We start from the raw sequence: 24385 nt of genomic DNA on the forward strand, positions 1-24385 counted from the left end.
AGTCTTTTTCTTAGTTTAAGGGACATCTGTTCCTTAAACTATTCTCATATTCTATTTGTAGTTTCTTCTTATGCGCAGGTCACAGAGTGGTGAATTACTACCGTTCAATCCCGAGATTGAGAAGACTTTGCGTGAGTTGAGACGATCATCTAGAGTATTGCCGACAAGGGAAGAGCTGAGTACTCTGTCAAGTTACTATGAGAACGAGCTATTTGAGGAGGATCCACATTCATCTCCTATTTCCACTTCTTCAGCTGAGACCGTCACATCTCCAGATTTTCCAGACATGGCTGAAGAAGCAAGTATAGCCAGTCACTCGGAGCCGACAGCTGCGAATCTTTATAAGGGATTCTCATTACCTTCGGAGGACAAAAAATTCGAGCCGAAGCCTTTTTATATTAATTTGGTTGAGAGAAACCAATTCGGGGGAGCTGCAAATGAAGATGCAGCCAAGCATACGGAGACATTCATTGATTATTACTGTTCCATACCCCCACCAACTGGTGTGACCCAGGACCCGGTGAAGGAAACTATGTTTATATTCTCTCTTCGTGATGCTGCTAGGGAGTGGTACAGAGACCTGGATCGAGCTGCTAATGGGATCACTGACTGGAATTCTTTGGCCCTAGCATTCTACAAGAAATATTTCTCTGCCTCGAAGACTAATGCCATTAGAACCCAGATCACGAGCTTTAAACAGGGTCCTGATGAGAACTTTCATGAGGCGTGGGTCCGTTTCAAGAAGCCGGTGCGAACCATTCCGCATCATGGGTTTGAGAAATGGAGCCTATGCAATCAATTTTATAATGGGCTTTATGACGATCAGATGGCTATCCTGGATGCGGCAGCTAGTGGCAGATTCCAGGAGAATGTTGGAGAGACTAAGGTGTGGAAAATTATTGATGATTTGGCCACCCATAAAGCTGAGTATGGGAATTCCAGGGGAAATCAAAGGAGAAGTGCTGAATCCCTTCTGTAGCTGCATTAGAGGCTCTTACGGCGAGATTTGATAAGTACGAGTTGGGAGGAGCTTCAAAAGAAGGGATCTATCATGTGAATGCTGTTTCAGATGGTCCTTTCGCCAGCAAGATATGTGGAGGAGAAGGACATGTTTCAGACAACTGTCCTAATCCCTATGAGTCTTGTGCTGCCTTTCAACATTATAGGCAGACAAACAATAATTTTGAGCCGAATGTCCATCCAAACTTTAGGTGGACTAGCCAGAATGTCAAGAATCCGAAAGCCTCCGTATGTTCCGCAGCAGCAGCAACAGTCCCAAGGCTCCGAATTTGCCGAATTGAAAAATTTGTTGCTGAAAGAGTCTCAAGCTAGAGAGGCCGGAATGAAGATGTTGGAGAGCCAAATTGCTCAATTGGCTAGCAAGAATACAACTCAAGCTCCGGGACATTTACCGACGCAAACTGATCAAAAGGAGACCCTTAATGCTATTACTTTGAGGAGTGGGTCTACCCTTGATGGGCCCGCTATGGTTGAGGATGTCGCTGGAAAAGATGTGGTGGAACCGAGCAAGACAAAGGCCGTGGTAAACAGTGGCAAGAAAAAGACGTTTGCCAGGTATGTCAGTCGATCGACTGACATACCCGGTCGATCGACTGAAGCGCGAAGTGAAACAACTGTGGTCTGTAGAAGTCGGGTCGATCGACCGACATGCATGGTCGATCGACCGACAACGCGCTGATGGTGAGTCTTTTCATCCTCCAATGCCAAATAACTTGAGGGACCACTTGTTTTTGGGTACGACTACTCCGAAAATATTGAGGCAAGACCCAAATCTTTGATGGGTCGGGTTCCGGTTCCGAAGTACGACCCGATGACGATTAATGGTTCATTTTTGAGACGGTCTGAAGAGGGTTCGAGCTTCAACAAGGAGAAGGTAGTGGATTTTCAGCCTAAGTCCACCGATGCCGGCATGAGAGACCTAGAGGAGAGGGCTAAGTTACTTCTTTCAGCCCCTTATCCGGAGAGATTAGTGCCGACGAAGGAACAGGTATCGTTTAATAAATTTGAAAATGTTATTCGTAGCTTAAACGTACAAGTTCCTTTTCTTGAATTAGTTAATCAAGTGCCTTCTTACATGAAATTTATGAAGCAACTGTTGTCTAAAAAGAAGTCACTTGAAACTGTGCATTCTGTCGCACTAACTAAGGAGTCATGTTCTTATCTGACCCACACTGCACCCCATAAGCTAGAAGACCCAGGTAGTTTTTCAGTCCCATGGAGTATTGGCACCTTTTCTATTGAGAAGGCCTTGTGTGACCTATGAGCCAGTATTAGTGTCATGCCTTTGAGTCTTGCTAGGAAGTTGAAATTAACTAGGTTTGCAGTCACGAACATGACAGTACATATGGCTGATCGATCTGCGGTCAAGCCTATAGGAGTCTTGGAAGACATTCATGTGCAAATAGGAAAGTTCTTTTTCCCTGTTGACTTCGTTGTACTAGATATGCCCGAGGATGCCCACATTCCTATCATATTGGGTAGACCATTTCTGCACACTGCTGGTGCAGTTATTGATGTTGGTTCAGGGGCTTTAACCTTCAAAGTAGGGAAACATTCCATTGTCTTTGCCCAGACAGCTAAGAAGAAAGACCCCATGTAGCCAGTCACTTGTAATACGGTTTCTGAAAAGAAATCTTATTTTGTGCTTTCTGACATGCCTGTTTCTATGCCTGTTTCTGCTATTGTAATACCCCGTATTTTATATAATCGAGTAAACGGATATTTTTATATATTAATTATTATGTATTTTTTTTTATATTACCAATTATGTCGGGATAATAGTTGAGTCGAGTTAATTGTTTAGTCGTGTGGATATCGTAAAATCGAGTTGTTGCATAAGTTATCTGAGACGGGTTTATATGGTATTCGAGACGTGAGCTAGACCATTTACCCTCGACCCATTTGGGTTTACCCAATATCGTGTTTAACCCAATTAACCCAACACCCAACATCTTTCTCTAACCTAAGTTTTAACCTAATTTTACCCTAGCAACACCTCAACCCGCCTCCCTCCTTCACCAACACCAAAACATCTGATTTCGCGCATAGAGAGGGAGAGAGAGTGGCCGTGGGTGTTGTCACAAGCAAGGAAGAGATAGGGACTGTTGTCGACGGCCGTGGGTGGCCCTGGTGGCGGTTGTGGTGGCGGAAACAGGTAAGAGTCAACCCCTTTCCTCGTTTTCGATTTCTTTGTCGAGTTATTGGTGGTTGTTTCGTGTCTTATAAGGGTGTTGATGGTGGTTGTTACCAGGGTAAGGGAGTAGGGTGGTTGGTGACGAGTGTTGTGGTGGTGGTTAGGGTGGTTATGGGTGGTGGTTGTGGCTGTGTAAGGCGGCATCGACATGGGGGTAGTAATCGGGTTTAAGCAGCGGTTTTAAGGTGTTTTAGATGGTTAGGTTGGGGTGGCACCACCGTGGACTCGGGGGAGGTCGAAATGGTGGTGCCACGGTGTCTGTGGTTGTGGGCTGACGGCGAGCAGGTAGGTGGTGGTTTGGCAGGGGATGAGTGATGGGTGCGGTGGTGGTGCGTAGGGAAAAAGGGGTGCTTGGTGAGGCTTGGCGGTGAACCAGGCCAAATGACGGCCCTGGTTCAACTCGCCGGCGGCAGTCGACCACCTTGGGGTCGGTGGTTGGTGGCTGGGTCGAAGTGGGGGACACGGCTGGTGGTTGTCACGGTGGTTGGGTGGCGTGTGGAGTCGGGAAATGGGCTGGAAACCGTGGTTGGGGCGTGTTATTTAGCGGGTTTGTTTTGTGTCCTTATTATTTAAGTTATCGTATCCTTATTTAATTAATTTGTTTCTGAGTCTTTTAAATAATTAAAGACGGGTTTAAGTTGGGTTGTGAGTTGTTTTATGTTTGATTCGGGTTTTCTAAATCGTCTAATTCGTTTAATCTTTTATGTATCATATTCGTATTTAATTTTATTCCCGAGTCCTTTAAATAATTTATTTAATTTAATCCCCGAGTTATTTAAAATAATTAGAGACGGGTTTTGAGTCGGGTTTGTTAAAGAGAAAAGTTACTATATCGGGAAAGTTTCCATTTTAAGAAATTCTATTTTTAGTAACTTCTATTTTGGGAACGGGAATAGTTAAGTAATTGGTTATCATTTCATTATCTTTCGTAGGGCTTAATTATTGTGGATTATCACCGAGCTTCCGACTATTTGACTGCAGTTCTGAGGTAGGGAAATACACTTGACTTACCGGTGTTGTTAAATTGTGTTGATTGTTGTGTTTTAAGTGACCAAGCTGTGATCGTTGACTCGTTCGTGGTTGTGATTATGTTATGTTTCTTATCTTCGGAGTGTGGTGGATGAATGTTCGTGTTGACTATGTTATCTCATCATTTTGATAGTGGCATGATTTCATTCATTGGTATACATATTAAGTTGCTTTGATTCTTTGTTGAGCATTTCATATGCATTGGAGGTGGAGGATGATGATGTGATATGGTGTGGTGATGATGAGGTTGTGATAAGGCCCAGGCGGGTTCTGCAGGACTTGCCCTGGTGTCCTCAGCTGCGAGCTGGCAGATCGGCTACGGTCGATGTATATAGTCTACCGGGGATCGGTATGGCTGGGTTGTCCGGGTTATGAGTTATGAGATATGAGTTACGAGAAATGAGTTATGATATAGGAGTTGAGGTGGAGATGGAGGTGACGGAGGAGCATGCATAGCATATTTTTGTTGTTTCATTGTTTTCCCTACTCAACCTCGTGGTTGACCCTGTGTATTCGTGAACACCTGTGATGAACCATAATGGGGAGCAGATTTGACAGGTACTAAAGATTAATTGACTTGGGAGCTATGGGATGCGTGAGGACTTGGCCAATCTACCTAGAAGTCTAGACCACATAGAAGAATTTTATCACTTAATTTATTTTCCGCTGCGAGTTGTATTTATTTATCTTAAGTTTGGTTGGATAATTTGTAATAAACATGTAATCGTTAAGTTTTAATTTAAAGTACTTTGGTGTCGTTGTACCTTGTTATTCACTACCTCGGGAAACCGAGATGGTAACAGTCCGGTTTATTAGGGAACGTCTTGCTAAAGGCTCCTTCATAAACCGGGGTGTTACAAAGTGGTATCAGAGAGAACGATCCTCGGGCCTAAACCAATGAACCCAATGAACGTAGGATGTGTCTAAATAAAATGAACCCTGGGAATAAACGCTAGGAGCTCACGGTGCGGTTAAGAAGGCGCCCTTAATGCGTGCTCTTTTGCCCTCTCGGTTTTGAACTGTGCAACCCAAGAGAAAACGAGTGAATGGGGTAGTTAGAAGGAAAACCTTGGATATAAGCGGGTTGATGTATACCTTGAGACCCATATGTTCTAGCCATACTACAGGACAACGTTAAGGTAAGTATTTTGTATGAATGATGATGTGATCATATGATGTTGTGGAAATGAGAAATAAATCTTCGTGTTCAGATTGATAATCAATGAAGTGTTGGAATGTGGTAATCGTGAGCGTGAAAATAATTACGAAATTATGATATTTACCTAGGTGGATGTTGAATGATGTGCTGATAGTACTATTATGTCTAGTGATATGCGGTTATGTGATCCCAAAGCCATGCTAGTATAGTCTTGTGATAGTAATAAGAAACACTATTGAATTGCATGTTTCTAGTTATAGCAATCGTGATTAGATTTAAGGAGTAGATCGAGATGCAACAGGATTCTATGGGGTAGATGTTACGAAGGTATACAGTGTGAGATTTAAGTTAGGATGAGTTGGTACCGATAGTGTGGTTGTAAGAGCTTGGAACATAGTAGGTGAATGACCTAGTGCTGAAACACGTTGTTTGATTTTACTCCCTAATTGATCTTGCTGTCATTTCTTTTCTGTTAATCCCCTATGGATGAAAATTTTGTGAGATATAGCCTCGTGAGTTAGTGTTCATTTGGCGTTAGTTTCATACTTATATGATATACGGATTAGGAGTAATAAATATTTTAGTGGGCTGTGGTCAGGGAGTTCCTGTGCAGTGAAGTTTTGACCAATGATTTTGTAAAAATTCTCATTTAAATTGTATTGATAATTTTTGCATAATTCCAACTCCATCGATCAGAAGATTCGCATATGTTTTCAAATTGTTAAGCCACGAAAATTCTTGATGTTTCTATATTAAATGGTACGTTTTGCAAACTGACCCAAGTTTCGAACCAATTGCCGTCACATACTTATTTGGAACAACTGAGTCGTAAAATGCTTTAAAAATGAAATCCTTGTGCTTTAGACATAATTCTTTTTCCCCTGTGTTTTTAACTCTCGGTATGTTATAAAAAGTAATCTAACTCAAGTATTCGTTGGACGGTTATTTATTTGTGATTTTTGAAAGTTACAACGTGAATCATGACTTGTAAAATGTGCGTACTATATGAGTTTTCATATAATTGTTTGGTTATATCATGAGCCTTATTAATGTGATCTTATAATGTTTTATATGATGATAGTAGCACGCATGTTCAGTAGTTATGTATCTTAACAGGCGATAAACTTAAAGTCTAGTTGATAACATTGTTGGCATGATAGCGTGAGTAAAATTGGATAGCTTAAATTGGCTCTTAATCAAGGGTGAAATATTTTAAAAGAGTCCGGTTGTTGCATATTTTATGTATGTTTGGCATGTTGTAATATCTCTAGTATGTCCATCCTATTTGCATAGTGGTCGGGTATATATATAAATATAAAACTATATTGTCATATCTTGGTAAGTTGATGGTGTTAAAAGTTAATTGATCGTTCTAATATACACGCATGAATAATTATAATAATTGTGTCTAAATGTTCACACGTGTAGGGTGTCATCTGAGTTCCAATGTCTTCTATGCGAATTTGTGCGCCTCTAGTTATGCTTAGTACTTTCATTGCCATAAAGTATTTCAGTTGAACCTAAACCTATAACATGATAATAAACAGTGTTGTTATTTCTTATTGAATATGTTCGTTATAAAGGAAACTGTTTGATATAACACGACAGTTGGCATATTTATATTCTCGAATCGTTACTATCAATTATATTAAAATAAAAATTGTCATGATAACTATGTTGGCAATTATAATGGGATAACTCTTTTGATGATTCACATGATATGCATGGGTTTAAATGATAGTCATTATAGTTACATTTAATTGAGCCTACGAGTTGCCTAATTATTCAATCATGCAAATCAGAGAAGTTGTTCAAGTTGCTAATCTTTTATCATAGCTAGTGTTCTACAAAGTATATGATGGCAAATGTATATGTTTAAACTATTTATACAATATCTCTTGTTTTGCTGAGAATGAATTCTACCAAGTTGCTGGACACAATTGAATGATATGGTTGCTAAAATGTGAAACATAGGTGTGATATGGAAGTAATATTGTCGTTGTCATAGATCATATGTAGTTACTCTTATTGAGAAACATGTTTTCAGAATTGATATCGTGCAAACAATTTTTATAATTTAAAGTATGAATTATGGGTATGTTGGTGATTGCTTAAATTCATCGACCTAATTCGTGACCTAAACCAATGAGTGAATAAAGGGTTGAATGGACGTGTCAATAAGATCCTGTGATTGTGATAGATAATAGTGGTAGATCTATTTCTGTGGTATGTTTACAAATGTGAGAAGTTCTTAAATTGTTTTGTTGATTTTGCTCTCGCTCGTTCATAGTCTATAATTGATCATCAAACTTGTTTAGTGGTGAAACCGTGTAAACCTTGGTTCCTTTCTTGTTGTTCTTTTAGTTTGAGGTTGTGTTTTAAGTTAAGCATGAGCTAGTAATGAATGCTACTTGTTGACAATCAGTTAATTCCTTAATAAAACCTCGTTTCGACTTTAATGTTGATGCGCAATCTCTTATCATGTATTCTTTCCTGTCACATGTGGTTGATAATGATTTTGTTGTATAGGTATATGAAAATTGAAAAGAGGTTACGAGGACGTAACCATGTTTCTAGTCGGGTAGGATTGTAAAATCTTAATGTTTATGTTGCACTTGTTTGTAGATGGTAGTTTTGACCAAGTAGATGTTTCGTTGTGGGGTATCGTTGTGGGGTATCTATGCAAATGAGTTCTATACGTTTTATTCATACTTCTGTTAGTTGGTTGAGGTGAAAAAGGGGAATATAAGTCAAACTACTGGTATTGAGTTATGAGTTGTGGGGCCTTTGTGCCGAGTTATGTTTACGGTCCAGTGTGATCATGGTTATTGAGTTACTTGAGTTCGAGATCAGAATTTAGATGGAAGACGACGGTGTTCTCAGACGATTATTTAGTTGTTATGCATTTGTGTTCTCAGGTAGTTATTAGTTGTAGTTAGTTGGGTTAAGTGAAAATGAGTTAAACTTCGGGACGAAGTTTATTTTTAGGAGGGCAGAATGTAACATTTCGTGTCTGTTATGTTTAATTGATGTGTCAAAAGTGTGTGTTAACTGTGTTAGAAATGCGTGACGTCCGTATGTATGATATAGTGTACCCTTCTGAGGTTTGAGTACGGGAGCGAACTTCGGGACGAAGTTCATTTTAAGGGGGGAAGACTGTAATACCCCGTATTTTATATAATCGAGTAAACGGATATTTTTATATATTAATTATTATGTATTTTTTTTTATATTACCAATTATGTCGGGATAATAGTTGAGTCGAGTTAATTGTTTAGTCGTGTGGATATCGTAAAATCGAGTTGTTGCATAAGTTATCTGAGACGGGTTTATATGGTATTCGAGACGTGAGCTAGACCATTTACCCTCGACCCATTTGGGTTTACCCAATATCGTGTTTAACCCAATTAACCCAACACCCAACATCTTTCTCTAACCTAAGTTTTAACCTAATTTTACCCTAGCAACACCTCAACCCGCCTCCCTCCTTCACCAACACCAAAACATCTGATTTCGCGCATAGAGAGGGAGAGAGAGTGGTCGTGGGTGTTGTCAGCGAAGCAAGGAAGAGATAGGGACTGTTGTCGACGGCCGTGGGTGGCCCTGGTGGCGGTTGTGGTGGCGGAAACAGGTAAGAGTCAACCCCTTTCCTCTGTTTTCAGTTTGCTGTCGAGTTATTGGTGGTTGTTTCGTGTCTTATAAGGGTGTTGATGGTGGTTGTTACCAGGGTAAGGGAGTAGGGTGGTTGGTGACGAGTGTTGTGGTGGTGGTTAGGGTGGTTATGGGTGGTGGTTGTGGCTGTGTAAGGCGGCATCGACATGGGGGTAGTAATCGGGTTTAAGCAGCGGTTTTAAGGTGTTTTAGATGGTTAGGTTGGGGTGGCACCACCGTGGACTCGGGGGAGGTCGAAATGGTGGTGCCACGGTGTCGTGGTTGTGGGTCGACGGCGAGCGGGTAGGTGGTGGTTTGGCGGGGATGAGTGATGGGTGCGGTGGTGGTGCGTAGGGAAAAAGGGGTGCTTGGTGAGGCTTGGCGGTGAACCAGGCCAAATGACGGACCCGGTTCAACTCGCCGGCGGCGATCGACCACCTTGGGGTCGGTGGTTGGTGGCTGGGTCGAAGTGGGGGACACGGCTGGTGGTTGTCACGGTGGTTGGGTGGCGTGTGGAGTCGGGAAATGGGCTGGAAACCGTGGTTGGGGCGTGTTATTTAGCGGGTTTGTTTTGTGTCCTTATTATTTAAGTTATCGTATCCTTATTTAATTAATTTGTTTCTGAGTCTTTTAAATAATTAAAGACGGGTTTAAGTTGGGTTGTGAGTTGTTTTATGTTTGATTCGGGTTTTCTAAATCGTCTAATTCGTTTAATCTTTTATGTATCATATTCGTATTTAATTTTATTCCCGAGTCCTTTAAATAATTTATTTAATTTAATCCCCGAGTTATTTAAAATAATTAGAGACGGGTTTTGAGTCGGGTTTGTTAAAGAGAAAAGTTACTATATCGGGAAAGTTTCCATTTTAAGAAATTCTATTTTTAGTAACTTCTATTTTGGGAACGGGAATAGTTAAGTAATTGGTTATCATTTCATTATCTTTCAGAGGGCGAATTATTGTGGATTATCACCGAGCTTCCGACTATTTTTCGATTCGAGGTAGGGAAATACACTTGACTTACCGGTGTTGTTAAATTGTGTTGATTGTTGTGTTTTAAGTGACCAAGCTGTGATCGTTGACTCGTTCGTGGTTGTGATTATGTTATGTTTCTTATACTGGAGTGTGGTGGACTGAACTGTTCGTGTTGACTATGTTATCTCATCATTTTGATAGCTGGCATGATTTCATTCATTGGTATACATATTAAGTTGCTTTGATTACTGTTGAGCATTTCATATGCATTGGAGGTGGAGGATGATGATGTGATATGGTGTGGTGATGATGAGGTTGTGATAAGGCCCAGGCGGGTTCTGCAGGACTTGCCCTGGTGTCCTCAGCTGCGAGCTGGCAGATCGGCTACGGTCGATGTATATAGTCTACCGGGGATCGGTATGGCTGGGTTGTCCGGGTTATGAGTTATGAGATATGAGTTACGAGAAATGAGTTATGATATAGGAGTTGAGGTGGAGATGGAGGTGACGGAGGAGCATGCATAGCATATTTTGTTGTTTCATTGTTTTCCCTACTCAACCTCGTGGTTGACCCTGTGTATTCGTGAACACCTGTGATGAACCATAATGGGGAGCAGATTTGACAGGTACTAAAGATTAGCTGACTTGGGAGCTATGGGATGCGTGAGGACTTGGCCAATCTACCTAGAAGTCTAGACCACATAGAAGATTTTATCACTTAATTTATTTTCATTGCGAGTTGTATTTATTTATCTTAAGTTTGGTTGGATAATTTGTAATAAACATGTAATCGTTAAGTTTTAATTTAAAGTACTTTGGTGTCGTTGTACCTTGTTATTCACTACCTCGGGAAACCGAGATGGTAACAGTCCGGTTTATTAGGGAACGTCTTGCTAAAGGCTCCTTCATAAACCGGGGTGTTACAGCTATAACACCTCCGCCCCAGATTGGGAGCAAATTGGAGGAAGATTCTTCTGTTTGGGATGTTGCAGGAGCTGGTTTGGGGAAGGAAGAGCCGCATGTTGCTCCAACTGTGAAGGAGCTAATCGTTCAAAGAGGCGGTCTAGGATGTCTTAGCTATGGCACTGATGAGGAGCCTGATGAGGAACCAGTCAAAGTGAGGGAGTCTGATCTGGATTCTGATGAGCCAGAAGAAGTCATTGATTGGGAAGATGTTGAAGCCGTTGATCCGTTGAGTTCCGCGGATGCTGGAGTTGAGAAGAGTGCAGCTAAGAAGATGAGCACTGTAGAGGCTACTTCTTGTAACCAGAAGCCGAGCAAGTGGGCCATTCCGTGGCCGTTCTTGATCAACTATTAGTTGATTGAGACTTTACAACATTTTATTGCCTTTTAAGACTATTTATCGTTTTTCGTGTGCGCGAGACTTCGCATTTTAATAAGTTTGCTTAGGATTTCGAACACTTTAGACTATTGCTTTGGGTTTTGCGCAATTTTGGGCGCGTTATTGTGTGTATTTGCAGGTTTATAGACCTTGATAGCTCAATTTATTGAGCTAATTCGAAGAAATCAGAACTTACAGCAGGTATTTCAGTCGATCAACTGCCTCCTATGGTCGATCGACTGAGCTACGAATTCCAGGAGCTTCTGTTCCTGTTCACCTTGGTCGATCGACTGGGTGATGTGGTCGATCGACCATGTTCGCTGCTGTACCTGTTTTCGATCATTCCCCTGCTGTGTTTGGTCGCTTTGCGGAAGTTGAGGGAGTCTTTTCCCCACTTTATTCTCCGTTTCGTTTCTGTTTTCTTCCATTTCTTTATTTTACACATAATGTCGCGTTTCATAAATTGTTTTCTCGTTTTATGCGCGGTATTTTCTGTCTTTTCAGGTACTTATTGGTAGCACTGCTGGCTACCGAAACCTCCTAGCTCACGCTGGTTAGGGGAGGTTTCCTTTTGCTGCGCTTAAAGTCTTGTGAGTTTCCGAGTCCTTACTTCATGTCTTATTTAATTAATTTAACGCAAATTCCCGTTTCCCTTTTATTTCATTATATGATTTTGCACAATGGGGACATTGTGTGATTTGGTTTGGGGAAGGGTTTTGCGTTGCATTCATTATGTTTTGCATTCACGTTTAGTTTTTGTCTTGTATTGTTTATTTCATTTCCTATATATATACAAAATTGAAAAAAATTGATTGAAAAATTTGAAAATTCAAAAAAATTTCACGTTTATTTTAGCATATAGGTCGAGTCGGAACGGTAGTATTTCAATGATGACATTGCATTTTCAGCTGTTTATGCCTAAGCCTTGCAAATTGACATGTTATTAGTATAATCATTTGCATAGTCTACGAGTTTTCGTTAAATTTCTTGCTGGACTTGAGACTTGACTTTGATCTTTGGCAAACTACATCATTTTCTGAGGTTTAGAGCTTATAACTGGTGACATTCATGATCGGTTTATCTAGATTGTGAGTAGTTACTCCTTATGAGACATATTACATTAATATGCATAAATATGAACTTAATCTGCTTAATACCTGTATGCATTCGGTTCGTGGTTTGTTGACACATGTGGAAGAGGTCATCCCTTTATTCATTTTGCCCATAAACTCCACACTGCCAAAAATAGCCTTTTTGTCCCGTTACTACATCCTACACTTAGTCTGCCCTTGTCAAGCTAGTAGTTTATGTTCTTGGGATTGTCACTTCGTTTTTGGTAGTTAATGCTCATTTTGAGGTGTTGTTGGAAAATTGAAAAAGGAAGGAAAGAAAGAAAAAAACAGAATTGGAAAAGAAAAAAAAAGAGAAGAAAAGAAAAAAGAAAAAAAGAAATGCGTGCTGTACTGTATAATTCGGTCGATCGACTGCCCATCTTGGTCAATCGACTGCCCATCTTGGTCGATCGACCGAAGCCCGAGAAGAAAAGAAGATTCGCATAATTCAAAGTCTTTATTAAATGACGATTTTTGCTCCCATGTTGCATTCATATCTTATGGGGAGTTGATTATCTATGGAGATTGTGAGATTTGTGCTTGCTATTGGCACTCGTTTTATTGGAATTTTGAGCAAGAAGTTGGATGTTGTCATAATTTGGTTCCCTTAGTTACTAGCTTGGCTTTTAACTCTGTTTTTATCCAAATTCATTTTAGCCTCTTCTTACCCATACCTCACATATCCATATTTACCTCGGCATGTGTCATGGTCATCTGTTTGGTTGGAATGCATATGTACGGTTGTAGAGATTATTTTCATATTAGATTGCAGGCATGTTCTTATAGGTCATAGTTAGGTGAGAGTCACTACAATATCAATTCCTTCTATCTTCACATATACTCACCTGTATTTATTGAGTGATATGAGCGACCCGTGAGAGTCCGAATTGATAAGTCTCTACAGTTGACGGTTCAGCAGTTTTTAACGACTACATAACTCGTTTGCATGATTCACATTGCTAATTGATTGTTGGTTATTGCATTAAATTGGTTTAGGCTTTACATGTTGCATTTCGCTCTGAGATTGAACTCGTTCCATTAGGTTTTTAGGATCGAGTCTAGTTCTTGCTTGGGGACAAGCAATGGTTTGATTTGGGGAAGTTTGATGCGTGTCTTTTATATGATGTTTTACACCCTATTTTACACGCATTTCAGAGCTCAATTATGTAGTTTAAAGCTACTATTTGCCCCATTTCGTCTACTTTCGTATTTTTATGTAATTTTGCATATTTATGCGAAAATGAGTAGATATTGAGCTAAATCCGTCCCCGAGTATCTTGCATTGCATTTGACGTGAATTATTTACTTAAGGAACAAGCTTGGTGCGCATTTCGAGGCCTGAAAGATAATTTTATGAAGAATTAGAAGCGGACTATCAGCTAAAGCAGTCGATCGACTGGCCTCCATGGTCGATCGACCAACCCACGACTTACAGAAGCTACTGTTCAGCATAGTTCAGTCGATCGATCGGCTGCTATGGTCGATCGACCATATCGTTAATTCTGACGTGAATTAATAGAACGAGATTTCCAAAGCCCATTGTATATTAGGTTTAGGAATAAGTGTTACGCGATATTCTATATAACGTAACCTAGGTTATTCAGAATAATCATCAAGCTTTAATTCAGTTTTTATCATTCAGTCTTAGATACAATTCAACATTCGTTAGTTAGACTATTTCCGTCAATAAAGTTTCGTTTCATATTCGGTTTTGTTCTTTCTTCTGCAATTCCTCTACACGGTATTCTTCTGTTTTGATATTTAGTTTTATTGCTTTCGTTCGTAGTATAGAATTGCTAGGTTAGATCTCCCGAAGCAAAATTATTATTTTATGTTAATTGTTCGTTTAATTAATTTAAGCATGAATTCGAATGTTTTAATTGTTAAGTTTATTGCTGTCATTATTTCCAGTATGAGTGGCCAAGTCCCTTGTGCTAGGATGTAGGGAATCTGTAGAAGTAGGCGGCATTAGAATAGTAGACCCGAATCGCGCCTTGGTCGATCGACTGGCCTACCTGGTCGATCGACCGGCCACGTGAGATCACCTTCGTTTTAATTAATTAAATTGCTATGTTTGACGAATCGAGTGCACACGACTAGTTGAATGCCTAGGATTTGACCGACCCGATAAAGATCGAAAGATAGGGAAGGGAGATAGCCTACTTAATTGAGACGACTAAATTAATAAGATCGAGAGATGAGTTAATTTAGCCTTTTTAGTCACTTTTCAGGACGAAAGTTAGTATTAGTGATATTAGGGACCTGTAGCGAGATCGAAAGATGCTACCTGTAAGAATAGACCGAGAGGACTTCTTATTTTTCCGTCTCACGTATTTGTTTTAGACCTACCTAGTACATTGCCGCCGAAACTATAGTAAACCGACCATCTTAGCACCCTTTTAATTATTGATTTTATCCGTTTATTTAGTTTACTTTTCATTTGTTGCCATTAGTTTTAGACCAAATTAAATCAAACCCCCACACTTGTTACCTTGGACTTAAAATTAGACAACTAATAATTGCATCGCCTCCCTGTGGTTCGGCCCTGTTACCACTAGCTTCTGTTAGTTTTAATAGGTATTATAAATATTATTTTTGGTGCACACAACGACGGGCATCAACGGGTTAACGAGATGCAAAATAGAGGTGACCCCATATTGTAGAGTCAAGGTCAACCCACCTTTGACCAATTCAATCCAATTCACCAAAATAATCAAGTCACCTTGTTCCTTCGTTGTCTCATTCTTCCACCATCTTCACTATCAATTTACCATTCATGATTCATCATTTCATATACCATTGTCACTCAAAGCTTCAACCACCAGCCGTCCCAATTCAACCTTCAGCCACCAATCAAGCCAAACCCGAGTCCGCTTCTCCTTCGTCATCACTCCATCACCTGCATCAAATCGCACCATTAAATGGATCACCACACAGGAACTCGGAATCCGAAACCCGAGTACAACCAACAACCAAGACAACAGCCGCATCCGAGCTCCATCATCATCACCAAACTCGTCACTCACCATCAACCACCACTCACCAATCAATTCCCAGTAACCCACCGAGCTCACAATTCAACACTATCACCATGAACACCACTTTCATCATCACCTTCATTCACCTCTACCTGCGACATCTCAGCTCACCCGAACCCGACATCACCAACATCAGCAATCAACAGGCCTGCATCACCATATCAACATCACCAATTGGAAGCAAGTGATTCCCAGTCGGTCAACCGACCGACGACTCCCCTACCAGCTGGGAATTTCTCCAGAAACTTCCCAGCCGGTTGCCTACTCGGCTCCCAACGCATAACAAACAGCAATTTCCTCTCCCAGACGGGTGACCGTCTAACGCCCCCTCATGCCGGCTGGGAATACAATTGATTTCGCTCCAGTTTCTAGGAACCTCCCCAATAGGTCACCTACCCGATTGACGGCCGACTCGGCTCAGCACACGCACCCGTCTTTGCGTTTTGATTTGGTTTTATTGGTTTTGTTTCACGCTTGTTTTGACTTGTTTTTGTCCGACAAAGATTCCCCCTCCCCTTTATGATTATCGTTGTCTATTATTATTATTATTATTATTATTATTATTATTATTATTATTATTATTATTATTATTATTATTATTATTATTATTATTATTATTATTATTATTATTATTATTATTATTATTATTATTATTATTATTATTATTATTATTATTGTTGTTGTTGTTGTTATTATTGTTGTTGTTATTATTATTGTTGTTATTATTATTATCATTATTATCATTATTATTATTATCATTATTATCATTATTATCATTATTATATTTATCATTATTATTATTATTATTATTATTATTATTATTATTATTATTATTATTATTATTATTATTATTATTATTAGTAGTATTAGATTAGTAGTATAAATACACACACTTTCATTATTATTATTAGACCATCTTACCTTACACACTACCTTAGATTAGAATACTCTCTAAATTAGATTAGAAATTAGTCTCTCATACTCTCTCATTATTGTAATAAGAACCCTAATTTTCTTCTCTTATTAATTTCTCTTTAATCCAAGTTGTAATCTTTCTTCATCATGAATTTAATTTCTCTTTAGTTTATTCAAGATCTACACTAGTTCAATTATTTACATTTAGATTAGGGGTTGTAATTAGAGGGAAGAAGAGATTCATTCTTTTATTTTCAATCCAAGTTCCCACCTTTTGCAATTAAGTTGGTATAATTCTCTCCCTTAATTTCATTTGTTTACATTTACTTTCATTCAAGTTTTGTTAATTGTTTATGCTTGAATTCTTCTCTTTTGTTGTTAGATTGTTATTGTCTCTATCTTGTTCATCTTATTCATGTTCACCATTGTTGTTTCTCATCTAAAGGTTGAACCTTTGGGTGATTGTGTTAATGTTTGAGTCTTTTTGTCTTAATCCTTGCTCTTCTTAGTTAAATTAGCATTTCCTCTTAGATTTGTTGGGTAATTGCATGATTAGTTGTAGAATCCATTTTCACATCATGTTCATGATTAAAGAATCCATCTTTATTGTCTCTTTTCTCTTAAGAACCATGGTTAGTGAGTAGTCTTCTACTAGGACTCGGTTTGACCCGACATGAGTAATTCCATTAATTGATTTTCATAAGGGCTAATTGTTGAGGGAGATTGGTGAGGGTAGTTTAGAGGATTGATTTGGTTTATGGACCGATTTTGGGAATTGTCGATTTGTGACCCTTGTCCACCAACGTGAGTTGGTTAGGTTGTGAACCGGGTACCCGGAATTTGGACCTTTTGCTAACCTAGGTTGAGACCGAAAGGGAGAACCGAGGGAGGGTACCTCTAAGCTAGTGTTTGAATTCGGCCTTCGAGAGAAGGAGTTGGATGACCTGGAAAACGATGAGGGCTTAACGACCTTAGCCATTACTAAGCCACCTTGGAAAAATGCATGTTCTTAGGGTAGCCGGGTATTAGGTTAGGGATTCCAACCTTCGAACCCGAGAGGGGGGTTGGTGGGTAGAGCTAATGTCCTATTATGAGCCCGAGAGGGAGTTAGTAGGCGAATTAGAGCCATGTCCCCCTTACTTGTCTATCCTTATGATTGGCCTAGGGAATCGTGATGTGGAATTACAAATTGTTGTGGGAGAACCGAGTTCTAGGCCTTTTTAATCATTTGAATTACACCTTAGTCTTATCTTGCTCATTTTCACCTCTCTTGTTAAATTGCATTTTATTTTGTTTAGATTAGTTGTTAGAATATTACCCTTACCTTATTATTGCTCGACTTAGCTAAGCTTAAGGATTAGAACGATTAATACTCTTCCTAACTCCTCGTGTGATAGACCCTCAATAGTGTACAACGACAATCGTGCACTTGCGAGGTATAATTTGATACCATCAAGTTTTTGGCGCCGTTGTCGGGGAGTACGGCTAGATATTAATCGTTTTCATTCTAGTTTAGACTAGGTCCTTTGTTACTAATCCTTTCTTTCGAGTGCTTAGGTCTTTTGCATGAGTAGGCGACAAAGAAGAGGTCAACCAACATATCCTATTGATCTTGAAATTGAGGCTACGGCAAGAAGACTTAATTCTCTAAGAAGAAGGGGTTTTCTAGACACACCACCGGTAGAAGAAAGCGATCGACAATAAACTATTGAGGAATTTGAGAACCCTTTTGGAGTATTAGAAGAATCTAACATCATGGGTGATCCGGTTCCTATGAGGGATAATTTGGCTCCGAAGAAGGTGGTGAACCCAAGTATTGTCAAGCCACCTATTCAAGCCAACAACTTTGATGTGAAGGCTACTTTGTTACAACTAATCCAAGGAAACCAATTCGGAGGGGGAGCTACCAAAAACCCCAATGAACATCTTAATGAATTCTTGGATAGTTAGGACATGTTCAAGGCAAATGGAGTGTCGGAGGATGCCATCCGCCTTAGGCTCTTTCCTTATTCCTTGAGGGGGAGTGCTAAGGCCAGAGTGGATAAAGAGTTGTGAGCCCGATTCTCTTCGGACTTGGGATGATGTCTCCAAGGCCTTCCTAAACAAATACTTCCCACCACAAAGAACCGCAAGGATCAAGAGTGAGCTTCAAGGCTTCACTCAACAAGATGATGAGACCTTTTACGAGGTATGGGAAAGATATAAGGGACTCCAAAGGTTGTGTCCTCACCACGGGATTGGAGATGATAAGTTGATCAATAACTTTTATGAGGGGTTGAGCAATGAAATGAAAATGAACTTAGATTCCGCCTCGGGAAAGGGGGCATTAGACAAAATTGATCACAAGACGGCCAAGGAACTTATTGAGAAAATGGCTTCCCGAACATTTCATTAGAATAATGATAGGCACAAGAGGAAGGGAGAGTCAACTGTTGAGTCGGCCAATAATGTTGAGGTTAAAGGGTTAATAGAAGAGCTCAAGCAACAAGTTGCCTTGATGAGTTCAAACAACACTTCTTCTATTAGAAACCAAGTGTATTCTTGTGAAATTTGTGGAGATCAAGGACATCCACCTAATGAGTGTCCTTTGATGGTAAGAGAGGGCAATTGCATGGAGCAAGTTAATGGAGTGTGGGAGTCTAGTCTGGCAAAGCAAGCATTTAACAACAACCAATATCACCTCGGAATGAGAGCCCACCCAAATTTTTCCTATGGCTCCCAAAATGTCCAAAACCCCACCTTCCAACAAAAATCACAATTTACACAAAACTTCTAAGATCAAAAGCCAAATACAACATTCAACCAAGGACCACCGGGTTTCCAAGGACGATCCTTCCAACCAAGACAACAATTTCAACCACTCAATCAACCAAACAACCCACCTTTCCAACAAAATTCCCAACCCTTTCAACAAAATTCTCAACCCTTTCAACAATCCACCCAACCAAAGTCAAATGTGGAGCTTATGATAGAGCAATTGATGAGTTCTCAAACCCAATTCATCAACCATTCCACTCAAAAACAAGAGGAGACAACCTCATCCATCAACCAACTTAGGACCCAAATGCAAGCTTCTCAACGAATGACGGACAATCAAATCTCTCAATTGGCTTCTCAAGTGAGTCAATTACAAGCCTCAAGTGGGAAATTTCCGGGTAAAACCGAGGAGAATCCTAAAACCATAAATGCTATTCATTTGAGGAGCAGGAGAGAGTTGGAGGACCGAGTATTCATCAAGAAACGAAAGAGTAGCAAACCAGATGTTTTGGTTGAACCTCCCAAGGCGATTGAAGAAAAAGTGGTTGAAGATGATCTTGAAGAGGTTGTTGTGGAGACTTGTAATACCTACCCTTTTAGGGACCCGTTGACCGACGTTGACCGACCTTTGGGGGCAAATGATGGTCTTTAGGAGTGCGTGCCAGAGATGCCTAGTGTCTTGTTATAATATGAGGATGAGTGGTACTCGATCGAGTAGCTTGGGTACTCGATCGAGTAGGGGCCACTCGATCAAGTAAGTTAGTTACTCGATCTAGTAGCGTCTTTTCAGCGAAGGTTATAATCGTGTTTTGTTAGAATCGCAAATTATTTCCGCCTCCTTCCCTCAGACCTAGATGTCGCCTCCCTCCTTTCCCTTCACCATAATTCCTTCCATGGGAGCTTTGAGGATGCTAGTGCCTTGAGGATGAGTTGCTTGAATCGGGTAGCGGTCTTAACGCCGTTATGAGATACGTAGGTGATATCATCATATTTGTCATTGTTGTTCCTTGTAGGATTGTAATGGTAGTAATAGGATGTTATGCGATTTGTATAGGGATTAATTGCATGGTTGATGTCCTGTGTTTAATCGAGGAGTTGTTGCGGTTGGCTAAAGGTAGGTTCGCCTACTTAGTTTCTGTTGGTTGTTTAGGGTGTCGTTGTTGTTGTTGTTGTTGTTGTTGTTGTTGTTGTTGTTGTTGTTGTTGTTGTTGTTGTTGTTGTTGTTGTTGTTGTTGTTGTTGTTGTTGTTGTTGTTGTTGTTGTTGTTGTTGTTGTTGTTATTGTTGTTATTGTTGTTGTTGTTGTTGTTGTTGTTGTTGTTGTTGTTGTTGTTGTTGTTGTTGTTTTTGTTGTTGTTGTTGTTGTTGTTGTTGTTGTTGTTGTAGTTGTTGTTGTCGTCGTCGTTGTTGTTGTTGTTGTTGTCGTTGTTAGTGTGTTGCAGCTGTTGTTGTTTGATCGTCTGTGGTTCTCAAGGTGCGTCCTCGGCTGAGTGGAGTCACTTGCAGGAGTGGCTTCACGCCCTAGTTTTGCCCTCCGTGGAATCCGCCACGGGAGGGGATGTGCACATTAATGGGACAGGATTTATCGCTCGATATGATGAGCGGGGATTTAGTGGGTATGGCTGCAGTCCCCCACTGGCAGGGCTGGTTCAATGGACAATCGGTGACGGTGATTGATTGGTGGAGTTGTGGCTTGTGTGTATGTTGTTGTACTGTAATGTTTTGCCAGTGGTTAGTGTGTCTCTTCAGTTACTAACCTTGTGTGGTTTGTCTTTTGTCTATTTATGTTGTGTCTGCCGTAATCCCTTATGGTGAGCAGTCAGTCTTAGCAGGTGCTGTCTTGGATGGTAGATGGAGTCTTGGCGGGTTGAGTCTTCACGAGTAATGACAGGAGTAGTTTATATAGTTTTGACGAGTAATAGCTCTTGTATTAGTAGTTTGGTTGTACCGCTTGTAAAATAACTATAAATGTTCTTTTATTGACCTTTGATGATTACTTTCCTCGGGCAACCGAGATGGTGACGTCCTTATATGCTAGGGAAGGTATTATGAAGGCTCTTTTGTATATGGGGGTGTCACAAAGTGGTATCAGAGCGACGATTTTGGAACCTGTAACAAATGAGCCTAATGAACGTAGTGAGTCTAATATAATGAACATGGTGTATGTATATTGGGAGCCCCAGCTGATGCTTGATTTTGGGTGAGTAGGCATGATGTGACTCATATTTGCGCACATTTAGTCCCCTACTTGAACCTATTTTGCATATTATTATAGCGTCTCATAGCCACTTTACCGGTCAAATGCTTCTTATTTTGCTTTCCTATTGCTTTGTGTTTGATTTGTAGGAAAGGAGACAATTAGGCGGAAAATTCCCGTCTCTTGAGCCTATTCGGAAGGACATTGACGATCTTGGTTGAACGGGTATTGAAGGAAGGGCAAGAACCAAAGACCAACATTGCAAGAATAAGAAATTTGCGAAGGAAAGGATTCTGAAGAGGAATCCGAGCGTCCAAGAAGCTAAGACGCTCGTCCAAGAAGCAAACAATCCGAGCATCCCAACATTGCAGCCGCTCATCCCTCCATGCAGCAATCTGAGCATCCTACCTCTTGGACGAGCGAATCGTGGCGTCCTCAGCAAAGATGCCCATCTCTCCGAAATACTTGCGATTCCCTGCTAAGAACTTAGAATTGTTAATTACTAGTTTAGCCTTAGTTGACCTAAGGAGGCACTACTATAAATACCCCATTTTGATGATAATCAAAGGGGGCTTACACATTAGAAAATCCTCTTAGAATAGATTAGGAGTAGATTAGATTACATTACTCTTTAATCTTTCCACAAATTTCACATTAATCGCTTCTTAATTATTGTTCAAGTTCTTACTTTTGGGTAATTGAAGATTATTGGGTTATTATTGGAGGATTGACAACCCTTCATCAATCAATCAAGTTCTCTTCTTTTATTCTTTGCTTTATTATTTGGATCAAGTTTGGTATAATTCCCTTACTCTTTACTCTTTATTATTTATTTCCTCATTTTCTTATCATGTTTATACTTGTTAATATGATTGACAATCTTGTTGACATGTTTCCTATGATAATGAGTGAGTAGTTACTAAACTAGGATTAGTGGGTAATTAGGGGAAACCAACATGGGGGACGATTCATGCTTAATCTAATATGTTTTCATAATAAATTTGCTTGCTTGTTGTGATGTCAACCTATGCACATGTTATGTTTGATGAAATGCTAAGCCTATGAATCCTTGCATTTACAACCCTCTCTTATCTATTCAACTTGACTTGTAAGATATAAACCAACTCGAGTCTTGTTAGACCATGCATAGAAGTGATTAGGAGGAAATTAAGTTGACTTGTAGGTGTTGTACAATCTAATCGATTCGGCTCCGGGACCCAATTCTTCCTTATAACCGTAAGATATAAACCAACTCGGCTACTTTACAACATAAATTGCTTGCAACTTTGTGAACATGTTTGTATGGTTAACTCCCATGAATCCCCTATGAACCCATGACATCCTAGTACCCTTTATTATTTATGAACACCTGTTATTGCTTGTTTTACTTTATTGCTTGCATTAGTCTAGACACAACTACAAACCCAAATCAATTGTGACACTAGCATAAATTGAGATAGATGGACTTAGAACCCAAAGCACACCGTCCCATGGATCGACCTCGACTTACCGCTAACTAGTTATTTGTTGAGTATTATAAATGTGTTTGATTGGATGTGTGACGACCAACTCTTGTCCCGATCAAAATGACGCCGTTGCCGGGGATGGTGCTATGTGATTAAGTTCTTACTTGTTTGTCTATTTTGATTTTGCTTTCACCTTGAGTAACTTGTTCCTCGAGGATTGTTCTTACCATTTTTGTGTAGTTTCCATACTTGTAATTGTTTCCTTGTCTTAGCTATGATGGCTCAAGACTTGACATATGGAGTATGTGGTGGATCTTTTGAGTATGACTATGGGTATGGGTAGTTTGGGAAGCAAGTCAACACAAACCTACCTTATTATTCATAAAATGAAAATCACCCCAATTTTTCCCACCAAAATCACCACATCCAATATCCACAACAACCACCCACTCAATACCCACTTTATAATGGATTTCAATTGCCACAATACAACCACTTTCACACATGTCCACAACAAGAAGATGAACCCATTCAAAATGTGATTCTCCAAATGAGGGGAGATCAACAAAACTTCTTCAAACAAATGATAGAGGAGAGCCAAAAGAGGGACAATGTTCTTCAAGGCATTGTTACCCAAGGTGAGGAATTGGAGATTCAAATCTCCCAAATGAAAGAATCCCAAGCAATCACTCTCCACCGTTCTTTGGACATTGATCATGAATGGGAATTTGAAGTAGTAACCTTTGATATAGAAAATGAGAAGTGGGAAGAGCCAACATCTTTGAGCTCTTGTGAGTATGAAAGTGTGGTATTTGATGAAGAAGACGTGAGGTTGAGTAAGCCAAATACTCTTAGCCTTTGTGAGTATGAAAGTGTAGCTTTTGATGTGAACTTTGAGATGTTGGAGAAAGAATTGCATAAAGCCCCCACTTATGATTCATATGAAGATAGCGATGATGACAAGACCATAAAAGAGGCCCATGAAGAATGCGTGTCTTACAAGGACTTTTGGAATAGAGGAGAGGAATGGACTTGTGATGTCACCTTTCTTGAGGAGCCTATCCTTGAGATATTCGAGATATCTTATCATGAGGATGAATGTCCCTTCCCTATTGCCCATGAAGATTACTTAGCACCCACCATGGAGCCAATGATTGTTGGAGATGATATGGTGGGCCTTCTTCAAAAGGTCAAAGTATCATACAAAGGGTACTTGGTGGAAAATCTCAAAAAGAAACTTGCACATGAAGCTACTTGTGGAAATTTGGTACCCACAACATCAACTCCAAAGGTACCCCGTCGTCAATGTTATGAGAATTCTCCTTCTACTCTTGAAGGATTGATAAATTCGAATGCTATCATCGTCACCAAAGTTGAAAAAGAAGGTAATGAGTGGAAGTCTCCGGACAACCTTGAACCATACCTCATACCTTACGCTAACAAGAATCATGGGTTAATTGGTTTGAAGCGTCGTGAATATTCAAGTGCCAAGAAGAGAAAGAAAACAAGAATGAATGACAAATTCCCTTGGCC

General features: G+C 40.0%; 2 non-coding genes across 2 annotated transcripts; both read right to left on the reverse strand.

The window, feature by feature from the left end:
* Window positions 1-667: 667 nt before the first annotated feature.
* On the reverse strand, window positions 668-774 carry LOC141589000 (small nucleolar RNA R71). The gene has a single exon (XR_012519961.1). It is a non-coding gene; the product is annotated as a small nucleolar RNA R71 (small nucleolar RNA).
* Window positions 775-18564: 17790 nt separating this feature from the next.
* On the reverse strand, window positions 18565-18671 carry LOC141589489 (small nucleolar RNA R71). Its single transcript, XR_012520426.1, has one exon. It is a non-coding gene; the product is annotated as a small nucleolar RNA R71 (small nucleolar RNA).
* Between the last annotated feature and the right edge of the window lie 5714 nt (window positions 18672-24385).

The sequence above is a fragment of the Silene latifolia genome, chromosome 6 (assembly GCF_048544455.1).
Source record: "Silene latifolia isolate original U9 population chromosome 6, ASM4854445v1, whole genome shotgun sequence".
Lineage (NCBI taxonomy): Eukaryota > Viridiplantae > Streptophyta > Magnoliopsida > Caryophyllales > Caryophyllaceae > Silene > Silene latifolia.